Source organism: Thalassophryne amazonica, chromosome 4 (genome assembly GCF_902500255.1).
Source record: "Thalassophryne amazonica chromosome 4, fThaAma1.1, whole genome shotgun sequence".
In the NCBI taxonomy this organism is placed as follows: domain Eukaryota; kingdom Metazoa; phylum Chordata; class Actinopteri; order Batrachoidiformes; family Batrachoididae; genus Thalassophryne; species Thalassophryne amazonica.
Genome location: NC_047106.1, coordinates 124749266 through 124766643, shown reverse-complemented (window position 1 = coordinate 124766643; position 17378 = coordinate 124749266).

Sequence of the window (17378 nt, the reverse complement as noted above, 5' to 3'; positions counted from 1 at the left end):
CTTGTAGAAGCCCATATTAAAATGTCAAACCTTAGAGCAAAAATAAACTTGTTTACAGCTTGGGACAAAACACAGTTTTGATTTCTACAGCTAATTTCCTAAACTATAAAGTTATGCATAATTAGGAGTGTGGTCGCTCAGAGGCCACTAGCTGTAGCTGTGGAGGACTGTGTCTGTCATTTTTGAGAATTTTATTACAAATATCTGTAATAATATGACTTGTTGTCTGTGTTTCAGTATTTGTATCGAGTGAAATTATTGCGATTTCCCCTGATGATTTCCATGATTTTCCTTTATAAATCATTGGTTGTCTGGATCAGCAATTTCAGTTAAATATATCATATAGCAGACAAACACAGTGATATTTGAGAAGTGAAATGAAGTTTAAAGGATTTACAGAAAGTGTGCAATAATTCTTTAAACAAAATTAGGTATGTGCATAAATTTGGGCACCCCAACAGAAAAAAATACATCAATATTTAGTAGATCCTCCTTTTACAGAAATACCAGCCTATAAACACTTCCTATAGCTTCCAATGAGAGACTGGTTTCTGGTTGAAGGTATTTTGCACCATTGTTCATTACAAAAGATCTCTAGTTCAGTCAGGTTTGTTGGTTTCCGACCATGGACAGCCCGCTTAAAATCACATCACAGATTTTCAATAATATTCAGATCTGGGGACTGAGGTGGCCATTATAGAACATTGTACTTGTTCCTCTGCATGAATGCCTTAGTAGATTTTGAGCAGTGTTTAGGGTCGTTGTCTTGTTGAAAGATCCAGCCCCAGCGCAACTTCAAATTTCTCACTGATTCATGAACATTGTTCTCAAGAATCTGCTAATATTGACTGCAATCCATGTGACCCTCAACTTTAACAAGATTCCCAGTACCTGCACTGGCCACACAGCCCCACAGCATGATGGAACCACCTCCAAATTTTACTGTAGGTAGCAAGCATTTTTCTTGGAATGCTGTGTTCTTTTTCAGCCATGCATGCTGCCCCTTGTTTTGTTCAAATAACTCAATTTTAGTTTCATCAGTCCACAGCACCTTATTCCAAAATGAAGTTGGTTTGTCTAAATGTGCTTTAGCATACCTCAAGCAACTCTGTTTGTGGTGTGTATGCAGAAAAGGCTTCCTCTGCATTACAGCATCATACAGCATCTCCTTATGCAAAGTGTGCTGTACAGTTGAACAATGCATAGAGACAGTGGGCCTCATGTATCAACGTTGCGTACGGCGATATTTGAGCGTATATGGGGTGTACGCCAAAACGGCTGCGCTACTTGGCATTTATCAATGTGGTCGTTGGCGTACGCTGCGCTGAAAATAGACACCAGGTTGAGAGGTGGTGTAAATTATACACCAAAATGAACCAGCGCTGGAATCCACATAAAAATGAAGATGATCAACATGATAAACAGTGCCATTATACAAATCAATGCATATGTTACATAAATAACACTTTCCTGATTATACTACATAATAATCAATACAAATCCCACTGTTGCGGGATTATTATGGAGCACGATCCGTGGCTACAGCGTTACTGCAAAGAAAGCGCTGCTCGCCTTTTTCTCCAGACGTCGAGCCTGGACCTAGAGCAGCACTGAGCTTAACTTCATGTGGTGTGATCGTTTTAGACTATGAAATTGATAATAACAACTGTAGTTTCGTCATTCCCTCAATTCGCCCGTGCTGCAATCAGGTTTTGTCGTCTCCATTCGGTTGTCACAATAAAATAAATACAGAAATACATTTAAAAAATAAAGAAATCTGACAGATTAGGCGTGTCTTATTAATTGAGCGAGCAAATATCCACATGTCAAGAATTATTGACATGTGAAAAGAGAATACAGTGGTCCCTCGCTATAACGCCGTTCACCTGTCGTGGCCTCGGAGTCTCTCGGAGTATTTAGTCCAATTTTGCATGCCTTTTTTTTTTTACAGTGTTCTGTGTTCTGCGTATCTGTTCATAAGAATCTTGTTGCCCAGAAGAAAAAAGAGCGCCAACAACTACTCATAACTGTGTTTGTCACTCGGAAACAGAGACCTGCAGCCAGATGTGAGTGGGAAAAGGCACAGCGTCAGGACGCAGAGGCCCGATCTGTGACATACTGGTCAGTCACTATTAATAATTTCTTATGTGTCCGACCTCGTTCGTTGATCGCTAAAATTAATTCGTTAGTTCTAAATGCCATCATAATTATTTATAGGAAAACGTTCTATTTTTATTTCTCAAACAAATGTTTGGGCCTGAAAACAGGTTGGTCTTATTTTTTACTAAGGTCTGAACTTTGAGAGTGTTTACACACGAGAGAAAAGTGAGAAAATGTTCATGCCTGATTGAGAAAGTGTATAAACTGTGTAGTGAGGGGTTTTACAGCTTTGAAACGTCTATAATAATTGTAAAAAATAACGCTGACTACGTCGCGGTTTCGCGTATTACGGGCTATTATTTAGAACGTAACTCCAGCGATTAATGAGGGACCACTGTAACACTTTACTGATTATATACTACAAAACAATTGATACAACGGCCGCTTTTGACACTCTATTGGCACACGTCGTGATTGGTGGAGTTCTTTTTCATTGCCGTCTTTCCGGCTTCTATGTCGTAAAATGAGGGTGTGTCTGAAGCAGAGTCTGAATATTCATGGGCGTGTTTATTATAATTACGATTGTTTCCACCCACCGCATTTATCAAGATCACATCAGGCGTACGCCAGAAATGGGCAGGTGTGCACTGCTTGATACATGTCACGGCAACTTTGGTGTATTTCAAGTTTACGCCATAAATTTACACCACAAGTGCGCAACATTGATACATGAGGCCCAGTATCTGCAGCAAAATCATGTTGTAGGCCTTTGGAGCCGGTCTGTGGGTTGACTATGACTGTTCTCACCATCCTTCACTTCAGCTTATCTGAGATTTTTCTTGGCCTGCCATTTCGGGCCTTAACTAGTACTGTGCCTATGGTCTAGACAGCTTTTTGTATCTTTCCCATAAACCATGACATTGAACAAGCTTTGTTTTCAGGTCATTTAAAAGTTGTTTAGAGGATCCCATGTTGCCACTCATTAGAAGAGATGCAAGAGATGCACCTGCCTAATTTTGTTAAGATAATTATTGCACACTTTCTGTAAACACTATAAACTTCATTTCACTTCTGAAATATCAGTGTGTTCATCTGCTATATGATATATTTAACTGAAATTTCTGATCCAGACAACAAATCATTTATAAAGGAAAATCGTGAAAATTATCAGGGGTGAGATCTCAGGGTAATTTCTCAAATTTTCCATACTTCCAGTAATTCCCCTTTTAAGGTACTTTTCTTTACGATAATGCCTATGTGCTGCATATCAGAATATCCAGAATTTAGAATTTCAGTCAAATAATTGTCTCAAACACTGTATGGAGAAATAATTTGGCTCTAAAGCTGAAAAAATGAAATGCCTTTTTCAAAAATGTTTCAAATCTTCAATCAAATGTTCAAGAGCTGTTTTGTTGCTAAACAGGGGTGGATTCGCCATTGAGAGTACTGATCAAAAAAAATGGGCTGATGATAACCCTTTTTTTCCCATGGTAACTCTCCCAGCCCACAGAGCTCAGCAGCAGCCTGCAGACACAGCATAGGCCCAGTGGCTTGTCTGTCAAAAAAACAAACAAAAAAGAAAACCTGACCCAATTATGGCCTTATGATAGGCTACAGAGGCCCGGAATTCCACCCTCCCCCTCATCCAATCACCTTTAATTATAAGCAATCATGATGAGAGAGAGAAAAAAAAAACCCAACACAACAGAACACGGAAAACAAAGCGAGTCACAAAATGGAGAAAAAACAGAAAAGTAGTGCAGAAAAATGAGGGAAAAACATATCTTTGGCTACAGATGCTGCTAAGAGCAGAAAAATTTCAGAGCTGTTTGCTGCGATATCAGTCTGATCAGTCCGCCCACCTGATCAGCCAAACTTCAGAGCATCAGCAGTGACAACAGCCTGGCAGGGGTGCCTGCGGGTCTCTCTCTCAGTGACAGCAGCCGTTGGTGTCGGACGAGTCGGATGGACAGTGACAGTGAGGCTCCCGCTGCCATGGAGGTCATACATGAGGGAGCAGGAGCAGATTGATGGTGGTGTTTGGTTTTCAGTTTATATATTGCCATATCACAACAAAGTTGCCTCAAGGCGCTTCACACAAGTAAGGTCTAACCTTACCAACTTCTAGAGCAAGCACACAGGTGGTAAGAACAGTGGTAAAACTCCGTCTGTGTAGGAAACCTCAAGCAGATCAGACTCCGTGGGGTGACCCACTGCCTGGGCCATGCTACCAACACAAATTACAAAACAATACACAAAACGAATATACAGGAAATGTTGCCGGTGCACTTGACGGGAGGGTTTCAGAAACAGACACCACACCCATCTCTGGATGGAGCCGCACCTCAAACAGAGAAAAAAACAGAATCAGGCATCAGAAACACAACAAATACAGTGTAATTTGCCAGCATTAAGCAACAAGAAGAACAAAAGAAATACTAAGGTGATCACCGGCCACTAGCCCTAAGCTTCACTAAAAGACCCAGACTTTAGATTAAAAAAATAAAATGAATTTAAAAGAGTAAAAAGCATAGTAACATACTATGCTGGTATGCTAGCCATACGAAAGGGAAAATAAGTGTGTCTTAAGTCTGGATTTGAAAGTCTCTACAGAATCTGACTTTTATTGATGCAGGGAGATCATTACACAGAACAGAGACACAATAAGAGAAAGCTCTATGACCTGCAGACTTTTTATTCACCTGAGGGACGCAAAGTAGTCCTGCACCCTACTGCACATTGCAGTAGTCAAATCTAGAAGAGATAAACACATGAATCAGTATCTCAGCATCAGCCATAGACAGGATGGAACGAATCATATTTCGCAGGTGGAAGAAAGCAGTCCTCATAATATTTCTAATGTGGAGGTCAAAGGACAACGTAGGATCAAAAATTACCCACGGTTCCTCACTTTGTCAGTGTGATGTATGACACACGAGCTTGGGCAAAGCATTAACTGGTCAAATTGATGTCGATATCTCACTGGACCAAGAACCATCATTTCAGTCTTATCAGAGTTTAAAAGTAGGAAGTTGCTTGACATCCATCTTCTCAGTGATGCAAGGCAATCTTCTAAGGACTTTATGTGGATGAGAGTGTGGATTCTGCCAGGCGTCTGTTAATCTGGATATCTATTTGGTTCCCAAACACCAGCTGTCCTTCAAGGCCGCTGGGATAAAATCCTCCCCCCGAAGAACACTCCTGATAGCCTCGCTCCTCGTCTCCCCCGCCTCCTTGTCTTCCACTGCCTCCCTCCCTTCCCAGTCCTGAGATGTTGACTGTGGGACCTTGAGACTCTGGTGGACTGATTCAGGACTGGGATCCCCCCCCCCCCCCCAGGATGGACAGATAAAGCCTGATGGCACCTCAAGGGCGGCCTTTCCGGGCTGTCTGTCTGGACACTGGACACATCCAAGTCTCGGCTGTTGTCTGTCGTCTATTGTGTTTTTTGTTTTTTTTGTTATGACTGTTTTCTGTGCTATGGGTATTTTTTTTGCTCTCCAGTGGTTCTGCGGGTTCAACGCAGCAGCAATGAAGATTTTTCTTCCCAATTCTTTCCTTGTGTGTGCTTTTATATGTGTTCATGTACCGGGCCAGCTTATGTGTGTTGTTGTTTGTTAAGTGTGTCTTGAGGCCGGTCAAGGTTTGCTCAGCCCTGCCCGTGACCTAGGGCAGGGATATACATCTGGAGCTGGTCCCCGGGCGCCAAAAAGGTGACCTCTGCTCCTAACTGGCAATTCGGATGGGTAAAATGCAGTAAACACATTTCATTGTGCAGGGAACATGTTCCTGTGTGCATATGACAATAAACTTCTTTTGAATCCTTGAATCCTTGAGATTACCAGCAGTTATCGGCATGTATAACTGAGTATCATCAGCATAGCAGTGAAATTTAATCCCCAAAAGCCGCAATATGTGCCCAAGGGGTGCTATATAAAGGGAGAAAAGCAGGGTGCTGTCACTAAGGTTACAGGTAGTGTTATTGTACAAAACACAGTGAGAACAACTGGTCAGGTATGACATCAACCACGCAAGGCACTCCCAGTAATCCCAAAATGATTCTCCAGCATATTAAGTAGAATATGATGATCAAATGCAGCACTGAGATCTAACAGCACCAGAACCGTAGTGATGTCTGAATCCATTGCAAGCAGAAGATCATCTGTCACTTTAGTGAGAGCCGTCTCTGTAAAATGATAGTTCCTAAAAGCAGACTGCAGTGGCTCAAAAAGATTATTCTCAGTAAGGTGGTCCATGAGCTGCCATGAAACCACTTCTTCCAGAATTTTAGAGCAAAATGTTAGATTTCATATCGGCCTATAGTTCTTCAATAGGGTCAAGATTAGATTTGAAGAGATCAGATGCAAAATCCAGTAAGTGTTTTTATCAAATGGAGAAAAATGCAGTTGAAAATGGAGATTTAAAGGAAACCCTATTCGGAAATGCACAGACTTTCATGAATAAAATGGAAACAGTTTGTTCAAATTCTTTCCTATTTTGCATGCTGATGGTCCCCTTGACAGCCAAGTACATGTTGGCCTCAACTAAACATTTATGGTTTTGGAGATACTGAGTTTTGCATCTGAACTCTTCATTTCTTCATTAATGGTTTAATCACTGCAGATTTGAAACATTTGGGAACAGATCCAGAAGTTAATGACAGCCGCGACACCACTTTTTCCAGAATTTTAGAGCAAAATGATAGATTTGATATCAGCCGATAGTTTTTCAATACACTAGGGTCAAGATTAGGTTTCTTAAGTAATGGTTTAATCACTGCAGATTTGAAACATTTAGGAACAGATCCAGAAGTTAAAGAAAGATTAATCATTTCCAGCACAGTCGGCCCAAGAGTGGGGCACAGGTGCTTAAACAGTTTTGTTTGTATAGGATCAAATAAGCAGGTTGTCCTTTTTGTAGCGCTTACGAGTTTCATCAGCACGCCTTGTAAGATACGATCAAATTCTGTAAATCTAGGTAATACCTCAGTAATGGTGCCCACCTCAATAGCAGTTTGTAATGCTGGGTTAAGGGATGCTGGGATATATTTAACCTAATGTCTTCTATTTTATTTTCAAAGTAATACAAGAAATCTTGTGCTGTTAGAGGAGAGCGACTTACAAGTGGTTGTTCATGAATAAGTGTTGCCATTGTGTCGAACAAGAACTTTGAGTTATGCTTGTTTTTGTTGATCAAATCAGAGTAATAGGCCCGCTTTGTAGCCAGCAGTGTATGCTTATAGTCTAAGATAACATCACGCCACACAAGGTGGAATATTTCTAATTTTGAACTATGCCATTTCCATTCTAGACCTCTAGCCTTATGCTTGAGGTCATGCAAGTAATCACTGAACCAAGGTGACTGTGTTTTGGGGGAGCACAGTTTTAATAAAGGTGGTCCACTCATGTTGAGTGTAGTTTTGAGCGCTGAGTTTAAACTATCCACAAAACTGTCTACTGATTGGGAATTTTCTAAATGTGAAGTTAAGATATCAGGCAGTCTAGCTTCAAGTTCAGTCGTAATTGAGGAGTTGATGTATTGCCGCAGTGATAAATAAGGTTGTTGTTTCACTAAACACGGCAGCTAAACTGTAAACCTAATACTTAAAATAATGAACTAAAATTCACAGGTTACGCTGAAAAACTAGCAGAAGTATTACACTGGTAAAAACAGTAATAAAAGAAACTGCGGTGGTGGGGTGGGGTTGGGGAGTCCAACTCGCTAATGCAAGCTAACCATTAGCGATTCAGAACAGGACTGTAGTTAATTAAGATTCAGAGTAGATACTGTTGTGAAAAGTGTAAATGAACGGTCAATGGAAATAAGAAGTAACACTTTTAATGTTGTGAAATGTGCACAACGGATACAGATACAATTCAATACTACAGTCAATTAGAAAGTTGGTGTCATGTGGGCAGGCTTGAGGATAGGAGACGCCTGTCCAGAGAAGAGTCGGGACCCACACGATTTCCACCGCCAACGGATCTGGAACACACCGGAGCCGCCAAGTCCCGAGTCACCAGGTGGCCACCGTCTCCAGCTGTCAGATCGGGTACTGCTGGCAGGAAGCAGAAAACAGTCAAGAGTGGGTGTGTGAGCACGCACCCAGTAAACAGTCAGCAGAGTTCTTCTTCGGGAGGAGAAAACACCTCCACCTCCTGTTTTCACAAGTTATGAGTGTTACCGTGCAGACCCCAATTTCCACTTGTTGAGTACTGGAGTGGAGAGCGGGAACGCCAACTCCAATCAACTCCCTCTGACTCGGCTACAAATGGAAAAGCTGCAAACTCACAAGATCACTGAACCACAGCTACCAGCTCAGATGCAAAGGTACGTTACAACAAAGCTTAGCTGAGACACGTATGAAGATGGCTGAGAGTCTACCTGAATAATGCAGACGATTTCTCGGCAGGGGTGTGGTGTCTTCTCCAGGCTTTTATGGATGGCATGATGAGGTGATGAGTGACAGCTGTCAGAGGTCCTGGAGCTCCTGGCGGCGAACTGCGCCCTCTGGTGCCTGAAGCCCGTCTACAGGCAGGGCGCCCTCTGGTGTTGGGCCACCAGTACCTCCTCTTCGGGCGGCCCACACAACAGGACCCCCCCCCTCAACGGGCGCCTGCTGGCGCCCGACCAGGCTTGTCGGGATGTCGTTGGTAGAAATCGGCCAGGAGGGCCGGGTCCAGGATGAAGCTCCGCTTCACCCAGGAGCATTCTTCGGGTCCGTACCCCTCCCAGTCCACCAGATATTGGAACCCCCAGCCCCATCGACGGATGTCCAGAAGCCTGCGTACGGTCCACACAGGCTCTCCATTGATGATCTGGGCAGGAGGCGGCGCTGGTCTGGGAGTGCAGAGGTTGGAGGAGTGACACGGTTTTATCCGGGACACATGGAAGACTGGATGTATCTGAGACTGAGGACTTTGGTGATAGGGAAAGGTCCGATGTATCTGTCCTTCAGTTTTTGGGAGTCCACCTGCAGAGGGATGTCCTTAGTTGACAGCCAAACCTCCTGCCCGGGCTGGTATGCAGGGGCCGGGGTACGTCGGCAGTCTGCATGGCCCTTAGCCCTCGTCCGGGCTGTCAGAAGGGCAGAGCGGACAGTGCGCCACACCCGACGGCATCTTCTGAGGTGGGCCTGGACCGAGGGGACCTCGACCTCTCCCCCTACAGCTGGGAAACAATGGGGGCTGGTACCCCAAACATGCCTCAAAGGGGGAGAGGCCGGTCGCAGATGAGACCTGACTGTTGTGGGTGTATTCAATCCAGGCCAGGTGTTGACTCCAGGCCATCGGGTGCGCGGAGGTGACACACCGCAGGGCCTGCTCCAGGTCTTGGTTCGTCCGCTCTGCCTGTCCATTGGTCTGAGGGTGGTACCTGGACGAGAGGCTCACGGTGGCCCCCAGTTCCCTACAGAAACTCCTCCAGACTTGCGAGGAGAACTGGGGACCACGATCCCAGACTACGTTCGTGGGGATACCATGCAGACGCACGACACGGTGGACCAGGAGGTCTGCAGTCTCCTGGGCCGTCGGGAGCTTCAGGAGGGCCACGAAGTGGGCCGCCTTGGAGAACCGGTCCACTATCGTCAGGATGGTCGTCATACCCTGGGACGCAGGGAGACCCGTGACGAAGTCCAGGCCTATGTGGGACCAGGGGCGACGAGGCACCGGCAGCGGCTGGAGGAGTCCTTGGGCCTTCTTATGTTCTGCCTTGCCCCTGGCACAGGTGGTGCAGGCCTGGACGTACTCCCGGACGTCGGTCTCCATCGACGCCCACCAGAAGCACTGCCGGACCACTGCCACAGTTCTTCGCACCCCTGGGTGACAGGAGAGCTTTGAACCATGACAGAAGTCCAAGACCGCAGCCCTGGCCTCTGGTGGGAGGTACAGCCAGTTCTTCGGTACATCTCCGGGGTCCGGGTGTCGTGTCAGGGCCTCCCGGACGGTCTTCTCCACGTCCCAGGTGAGGGTTGCGATGACAGTGGACTCGGGGATGATGGTGTCCGGTGGATCCAACAGCTCTGGCTTGACTTCCTCTTCATGCACCCGGGACAGTGCAATGGACCGTTGGTTTTTAGTCCCGGGGTGATACGTGATCTGGAAGTCAAACCGACCAAAGAACAGTGACCAACGGGCTTGCCTGGGGTTCAGACGCTTGGCGGTCCAGATGTATTCCAGGTTCCGATGGTCCGTGAAAACCGTGAAGGGAAACGTGGCTCTCTCCAGAAGGTGTCTCCACTCCTCAAGAGCCTCTTTCACCGCCAGAAGTTCCCGATTGCCGACGTCATAGTTCCACTCAGCCGGGGTCAACCTGCGGGAATAGTAGGCACAAGGATGGAGTACCTTATCGGACTCCCCACTCTGGGACAGCACGGATCCTATCCCTGAGTCAGAGGCATCCACTTCGACAATAAACTGGCGATCAGGGTCAGGCTGCACCAGAACTGGTGCAGTCGAGAACCGACGTTTCAACTCCTTAAACGCGGCTTCGCACCGATCCGACCAGGTGAAGGGGACTTTAATGGAGGTCACGGCTGTCAGGGGGCTAACAACCTGACTATAGCCCTTAATGAACCTCCGACAGAAATTCGCAAAACCGAGGAACTGTTGCAGCTTCCTACGGCTTGTTGGTTGGGGCCAATCTCTCACCGCCGCAACCTTGGCCGGATCAGGGGTGACGGAGTTGGAGGAGATTATGAACCCCAGGAAGGACAAAGAAGCGTGGTGGAACTCACACTTCTCACCCTTCACAAACAGCCGGTTCTCCAACAACTGCTGCGGGACCTGACGTACATGCTTAACATGGGTCTCAGGATCCGGGGAGAAGATGAGAATATCGTCCAGATATACGAAGACGAACCGATGCAGGAAGTCCCGCAAGACGTCATTAACCAAGGCTTGGAACGTCGCGGGCGCATTGGTGAGACCGAACAGCATGACCAGGTACTCAAAACGACCTAAGGGGGTGTTAAATGCCTTCTTCCACTCGTCACCCTTCCGGATCAGAACCAGGTGATACGCATTTCTAAGATCCAACTTTGTGAAAATTTGGGCTCCATGCAAGGGCATGAACACCGAATCCAGCAGAGGTAACGGGTATCGGTTGCGAACCGTGATCTTGTTCAGCCCTCTGTAATCGATGCATGGACGGAGTCCCCCGTCCTTCTTACCCACAAAAAAGAAACCAGCCCCCATCGGGGATGTGGAGTTCCGGATCAACCCGGCAGCCAAAGAGTCCCGGATGTAGGTCTCCATAGATTCGCGTACCGGACGTGAGAGGTTGTACAACCTGCTGGACGGGTACTCAGCGCCCGGTACCAAATCTATGGCACAATCGTACGGACGGTGCGGGGGCAGCGTGAGTGCCAGATCCTTGCTGAAGACGTCAGCAAGATCATGGTACTCAGCTGGCACCGCCGCGGGATTGGGGGGGACTTGAACCTCCTCCTTGGCTAGTACACCGGGTGGAACCGAGGATCCTAAACATTCCCAGTGGCATGTTTCACTCCACTGCGTTACAACCCCAGACGGCCAATCAATCCAGGGATTGTGTTTTACCATCCAGGGATAACCTAAAATCACCCGGGAGGTAGAAGGTGTTACATAAAACACGATCTCCTCCCTGTGATTCCCAGACACAACCAATGTCAATGGCTGTGTCTGGTGTGTGATTAATGAGAGAAGGGTGCCATCTAGTGCCCGAACCGACAAAGGTGACGGTAAGGCCACCAGAGGGAGCCCTACCTCCCTAGCCCATCTGCTGTCCCGCAGATTCCCCTCCGACCCCGTGTCCATCAGTGCTTGAGCGTGAAGGGTGAGATCCTCACTCAGGATCATAACTGGGATTTGTGCAGATTTGCGGGATTTCCCCTCGTGAGTGTTATGGCCCACCCTTAGCCCAGTCTCTAAGGGCGGGCGTTGTAGTTTGACCGTTTGGGGCAATTTCTCTGTATATGCTCACTTGAGCCACAGAAAAAACACTCCCCGCGGGCCAGCCTCCGTTGTCTGTTTTCTAATTTTACTTTAGCACTGCTCATGTCCATAGCTTCATCAGCAGGGAGAGCTGTCGCCTCACGGAGGGCTCTGGCAGTGGAGCGGGGGGACGACGACATCCGTTCGGACCCGGAAGGAAGAGGGACGGCTCGTGCCCGGCCACGCCCCTTGCCTCGCTCCCGGCGATGTTCTTCTAGTCGGTTGTCTAACCGTACAACTAGATCGACAAGCCCATCGAAATCCCGCGGCTCATCCTTCACCAGCAAATGCTCCTTCAGGACCGGAGACAGTCCGTTTACGAAGGCGGCGCGGAGCGCAACGTTATTCCAGCCAGACCTCGCTGCCGCGATGCGAAAGTCTACTGCATATTTGGCTGCGCTCCAACGCCCCTGTCTCATCGACAGCAGCACGTTCGAAGCGGTCTCGCCTCTATTGGGGTGATCAAATACTTGTTTGAACTCCCGCACAAACCCAGTGTATATAGTTAGGAGCCGTGAGTTCTGCTCCCAAAGCGCCATAGCCCAGGTGCGTGCCTCTCCTCGAAGCAGATTTACCACATAAGCCACGCTGCTAGCGTCAGATGCGTACATAACCGGACGCTGTGAAAAGACGAGCGAACACTGCATTAAAAAGTCAGTACACATCTCAACACAGCCTCAGTACAGCTCAGGAGGGCTTATCTATGCTTCGGGGGGGGGGGGGGGGGTCGTTGAACGGCCACTGAAATATCTGTATCATGCACTCGTGCAGCAGGAGGAGGTGCTGCATCAGCGCCTTGCGCGTGCGCTTCCACCTGGGCGGTGAGAGCCTCCATCCTCCGATTGAGGATAACGTTCTGCTCGGTTATCAAGTCCAACCGAGCAGTGAAGGCTGTTAGGATTTGATGCAGCTCACCTAGTACGCCTCCTGCTGGCCCCCGTGCACCCTGCGTTTCCATTGGTGGTTCACTCGATGGTTGACGCCCCTCAGGATCCATGACGATGGCCGAGAAATCCTGTTGTGAAAAGTGTAATGACACGGACCCACAACAGGGGGCGTAAATGAACGGTCAATGGAAATAAGAAGTAACACTTTTAATGTTGTGAAATGTGCACAATGGATACAGATACAATTCAATACTACAGTCAATTAAAAAGTTGGTGTCGTGTGGGTGGGCTCGAGGATAGGAGACACCTATCCAGAGAAGAGTCGGGACCCACACAATTTCCACCGCCAACGGATCTGGAACACACCGGAGCCGCCAAGTCCCAAGTCACCAGGTGGCCACCGTCTCCAGCTGTCAGATCGGGTACTGCTGGCAGGAAGCAGAAAACAGTCAAGAGTGGATGTGTGTGCACACTCCCAGTAAACAGTCAGCAGAGTTCTTCTTCGGGAGGAGAAAACACCTCCACCTCCTGTTTTCACAAGTTATGAGTGTTACCGTGCAGACCCCAATTTCCACTTGTTGAGTACTGGAGTGCAGAGCGGGAACGCCAACTCCAATCAACTCCCTCCGACTCGGCTACAAATGGAAAAGCTGCAAACTCACAAGATCACTGAACCACAGCTACCAGCTCAGATGCAAAGGTACGTTACAACAAAGCTTAGCTGAGACACGTATGAAGACGGCTGAGAGTCTACCTGAATAATGCAGATAATTTCTCGGCAGGGGTGTGGTGTCTTCTCCAGGCTTTTATGGATGGCATGATGAGGTGATGAGTGACAGCTGTCAGAGGTCCTGGAGCTCCTGGCGGCGAACTGCGCCCTCTGGTGCCTGAAGCCCGTCTACAGGCAGGGCGCCCTCTGGTGTTGGGCCAGCAGTACCTCCTCTTCGGGCGGCCAACACAACAAGATACACTTAAAAACCACAGGAAGTGTTAAACAGAAATAAAAGAAATGAATACAACCGTGTAGAGACTGGAAGAGCGTCACAACAGCAAAAAAAGAAAAAAAAAAAACGAAAAAAAAAAACAGCATGGCGTGGATAAACAGTCATTCATATAAATGCTGCCTTTCATATAAATGAAAACCCCTTTTCCGGTTGCACCTACAGGTCTAAGAGATTTACGTCCCCATAAACGTTCAAATTAACATACTCACTGCAAACTGCATAGTGTGGTGTGTTACAACTAAACCCAGTTATCTAAAGTACTGGAAAACAACACCATATTCAAATCCTGATTAATTAATTAGTTGCTTTTATTAATAACCACTTAAACGCTATTTTATACTTTTATACTTCCATCAAAGGATGCCACAAATATTAGCAGATCTACAAGGTTACAATTAACATCTGCTATTTTCACAATTTTTGTTCATGACATCCCCCAAATCAGGTAACCAGAGTTACTGTTAAAATTGTTACCATACGCCTTTCTTTGTGCCCAGAGTCCACTTTGTTCATGAAGGACATTGATCTAACAACATTACAAATATGTATTTATGCTTTACATATTTTTTTTAGACAGTGTTTATGGTTTATTGTCCTTTCAACAGTTTCACATTATACAGTTGAAACTAATAAAGTAACGGTCCATTTTTTTTTTTTTATTATATGGATTTGAATCACGTGTGATTGCATCAGACAAGGTTGAACCCTCGTGCGCATGCGTGAGTTTTTCCATGCCTGTCGGCGACATCATTCGCCTGTGAGCACGGCTTGTGGGAGGAGCGCTCCATCCCTTCGTCGGATTTTTTCCTGAGAGAAAATAGCTGAACGCTTGGAGCAGCGCTACTGCATTAAATTCTGCCAGAAACTTGGCGACAGCCAGGCAGAAACGATTCAAAAAATCCAAACGGCTTTCGGAGATGAAGCCATGAGCAGCACACGGATTAAGGAGTGGTACAACCGGTTTAAAGACGGGCGCGTAACGGTGGAGAGCGAGCCGCGCTCTGGTCGGCCATCAACGAGCCGAAATGACGAGATCGTTTCCAAAGTGCACGCTGTGGTTATGCGGGATCGTCGTGTGACTGTCCGAGAAATTGCGGAGGAAGTGGACATTAACAGGACTTCAGCACATTCCATCGTGACGGAAGATTTGGGCATGAAACGAGTGGCGGCGAAGTTCGTGCCAAAGTTGCTGACGGCGGAGCAAAAGCAACATCGTGTTGAAGTCTCACAGGACATGTTGGACTCCATTCACACTGATCCCAGCTTTATGGACACTATAATCACCGGAGATGAGTCCTGGGTGTACGGGTACGATCCGGAAACGAAATTCTAGTCGTCACAGTGGAAGCATTCCACGTCGCCAAGACCGAAGAAGGCGCGCCAAGTGCGCAGCAAGATCAAGGTAATGCTGACTGTTTTTTTTTACTCCCGTGGTGTGGTACACCATGAGTACGCACCACAGGGTCAAACAATAACAAAGGAGTATTACAGGGATGTCCTCCGTCATCTACGTGATGGTGTGTGGCGCAAGAGACCGGAGTTGTGGGCCAGAGGAAATTGGCGCCTCCACCACGACAACGCGCCAGCTCATTCCTCTCATTTAATTCAGACTTATTTGACCAAAAACCAGACTGCGGTGGTTCAACAGGCACCTTACTCCCCTGACATGGCCCCTTGCGACTTCTGGCTCTTCCCAAAACTTAAAATACCATTAAAAGGAACCCGATTTGAGACAAGAGAGGACATCATGGCTGCGACGACGGTGGAGCTGCGCACCATCCTGAAAAAGGCGTTTTTGGAATGCTTCCAACAGTGGCGACACCGCTGGGAGAAGTGTGTGGAGTCCCAAGGAGAGTACTTCGAGGGTGATTAGGTTTCCAACCCTCCAGGTAAGCCAGTTTTTTTTTCCCAGCCAATGATCCGATACTTTATTGACAGACCTCTCGTACTATTGGTTTCCATAATCCTGCTTAAACATATTCCACACTATTCCTCGACTTTTCATGTCCAGCTTTGAGATAGGCAGCAACAAACCTAGTACATAATTTCCTGTGGAGATGATCTCACCAGAAACCCAAAGCCCACCCATAGATTATTTTGCCGGTCACAAGTTCCAGCCTGCCGATTCCATGACAGTTTCACTGCCTGTGAGTGATAAATAAACACTCTTGAATCTTAAATCCTTTGTCCAGCATCCTTCTTCAGAGCAAGTGAGTAACATACTGTGTAGTCATCATTTATTTTATTCAAGGCTCCAGAATACAAAGGGATATTGTTCAGAATAGTAGTGTTATTAAGGGCTTGTGTGTTTATATTTACTTCAGCGGGGCGTACAGCAGATAACTGTAAGAATCATTCAAATCTGGTTACAAGCACCAAAAATCGACTGTGTATACCTTTTGTTGTAGAAAAATAACGTTAGCTATTTGAATTTTCAATAGGGGGCCAAATAGGGGTCAATTGAAGAACTGCATAGGGGTCAAAAAATGTCCCAATCATATTGAAATCTATACCACATTATGTATCTGATCACAAAGATTCCAAAAAGGTATAGTTTGGACTATCTGTAACTGAATGTTCTGGAGTTATGGGGTAAAAACAGCAAGAACGGTGACAAAGGTCAGTTTCAGTTTGTACAGGGGTCAAAAGTTAAAGTTGCTCCAGTTTTAAAGTTGCTCCAGTGTTTATTCACCCCCTCTTTCTTTTCTCTTTGCAGTGACCGCCCCCCCCATCCAGAGCAACAAAGCACTCACATGAATGGTCTCACAGCTTTCCCCTCTGGGTCAATGAGTTGTCCACACTGGTATGTGCGTGTGTCCTGACTGTCAGTTCATGCTCCACATGACGGACAGGCCGTGGAATGCCATGTCATATGGGGTTTCTATGGAACAATGCTTTTGTGAGCTGACAGTGGGAGCTGTCAGCATGATGGGATGTACAGCACAGGCTGCTACATGGTTGGTGCCTGCCCAGTGCTGTGACACACAGCTGGAGCTGTTCCACAGCTGAGTTTTTATTTTTATCTCTGTTGTGGTGGTATGAGCACACTGCTGCCTGGTAATTCCACCTCCAGAGGGACATGCTGTATATGTCATGATGGGTGTTACACAGCTGTCATATCCTGCTCAGCTGTGTTTGGTGGAAGCACACCAAGGCTCTCACATGCACTGACTGTCCGTGGGCAAGCAGCACTCTGTGCACACCTGCACATCTCGTATTACAGTTGTGATGATCATAATGCCTCATATTTGTGTAACCCATGGGAGGGAATGACAATGTATGTGGTAAATGATGTCCATCATGAACAAGAATAAAGGACAACAATCTATCCACATTCGAAAAGTGTTGAGGTGCAGTCTGAAAACATCTGACATCTGTCTCAGAGCAGTTGACATGGCCAAGCCCATTTGCGCGGC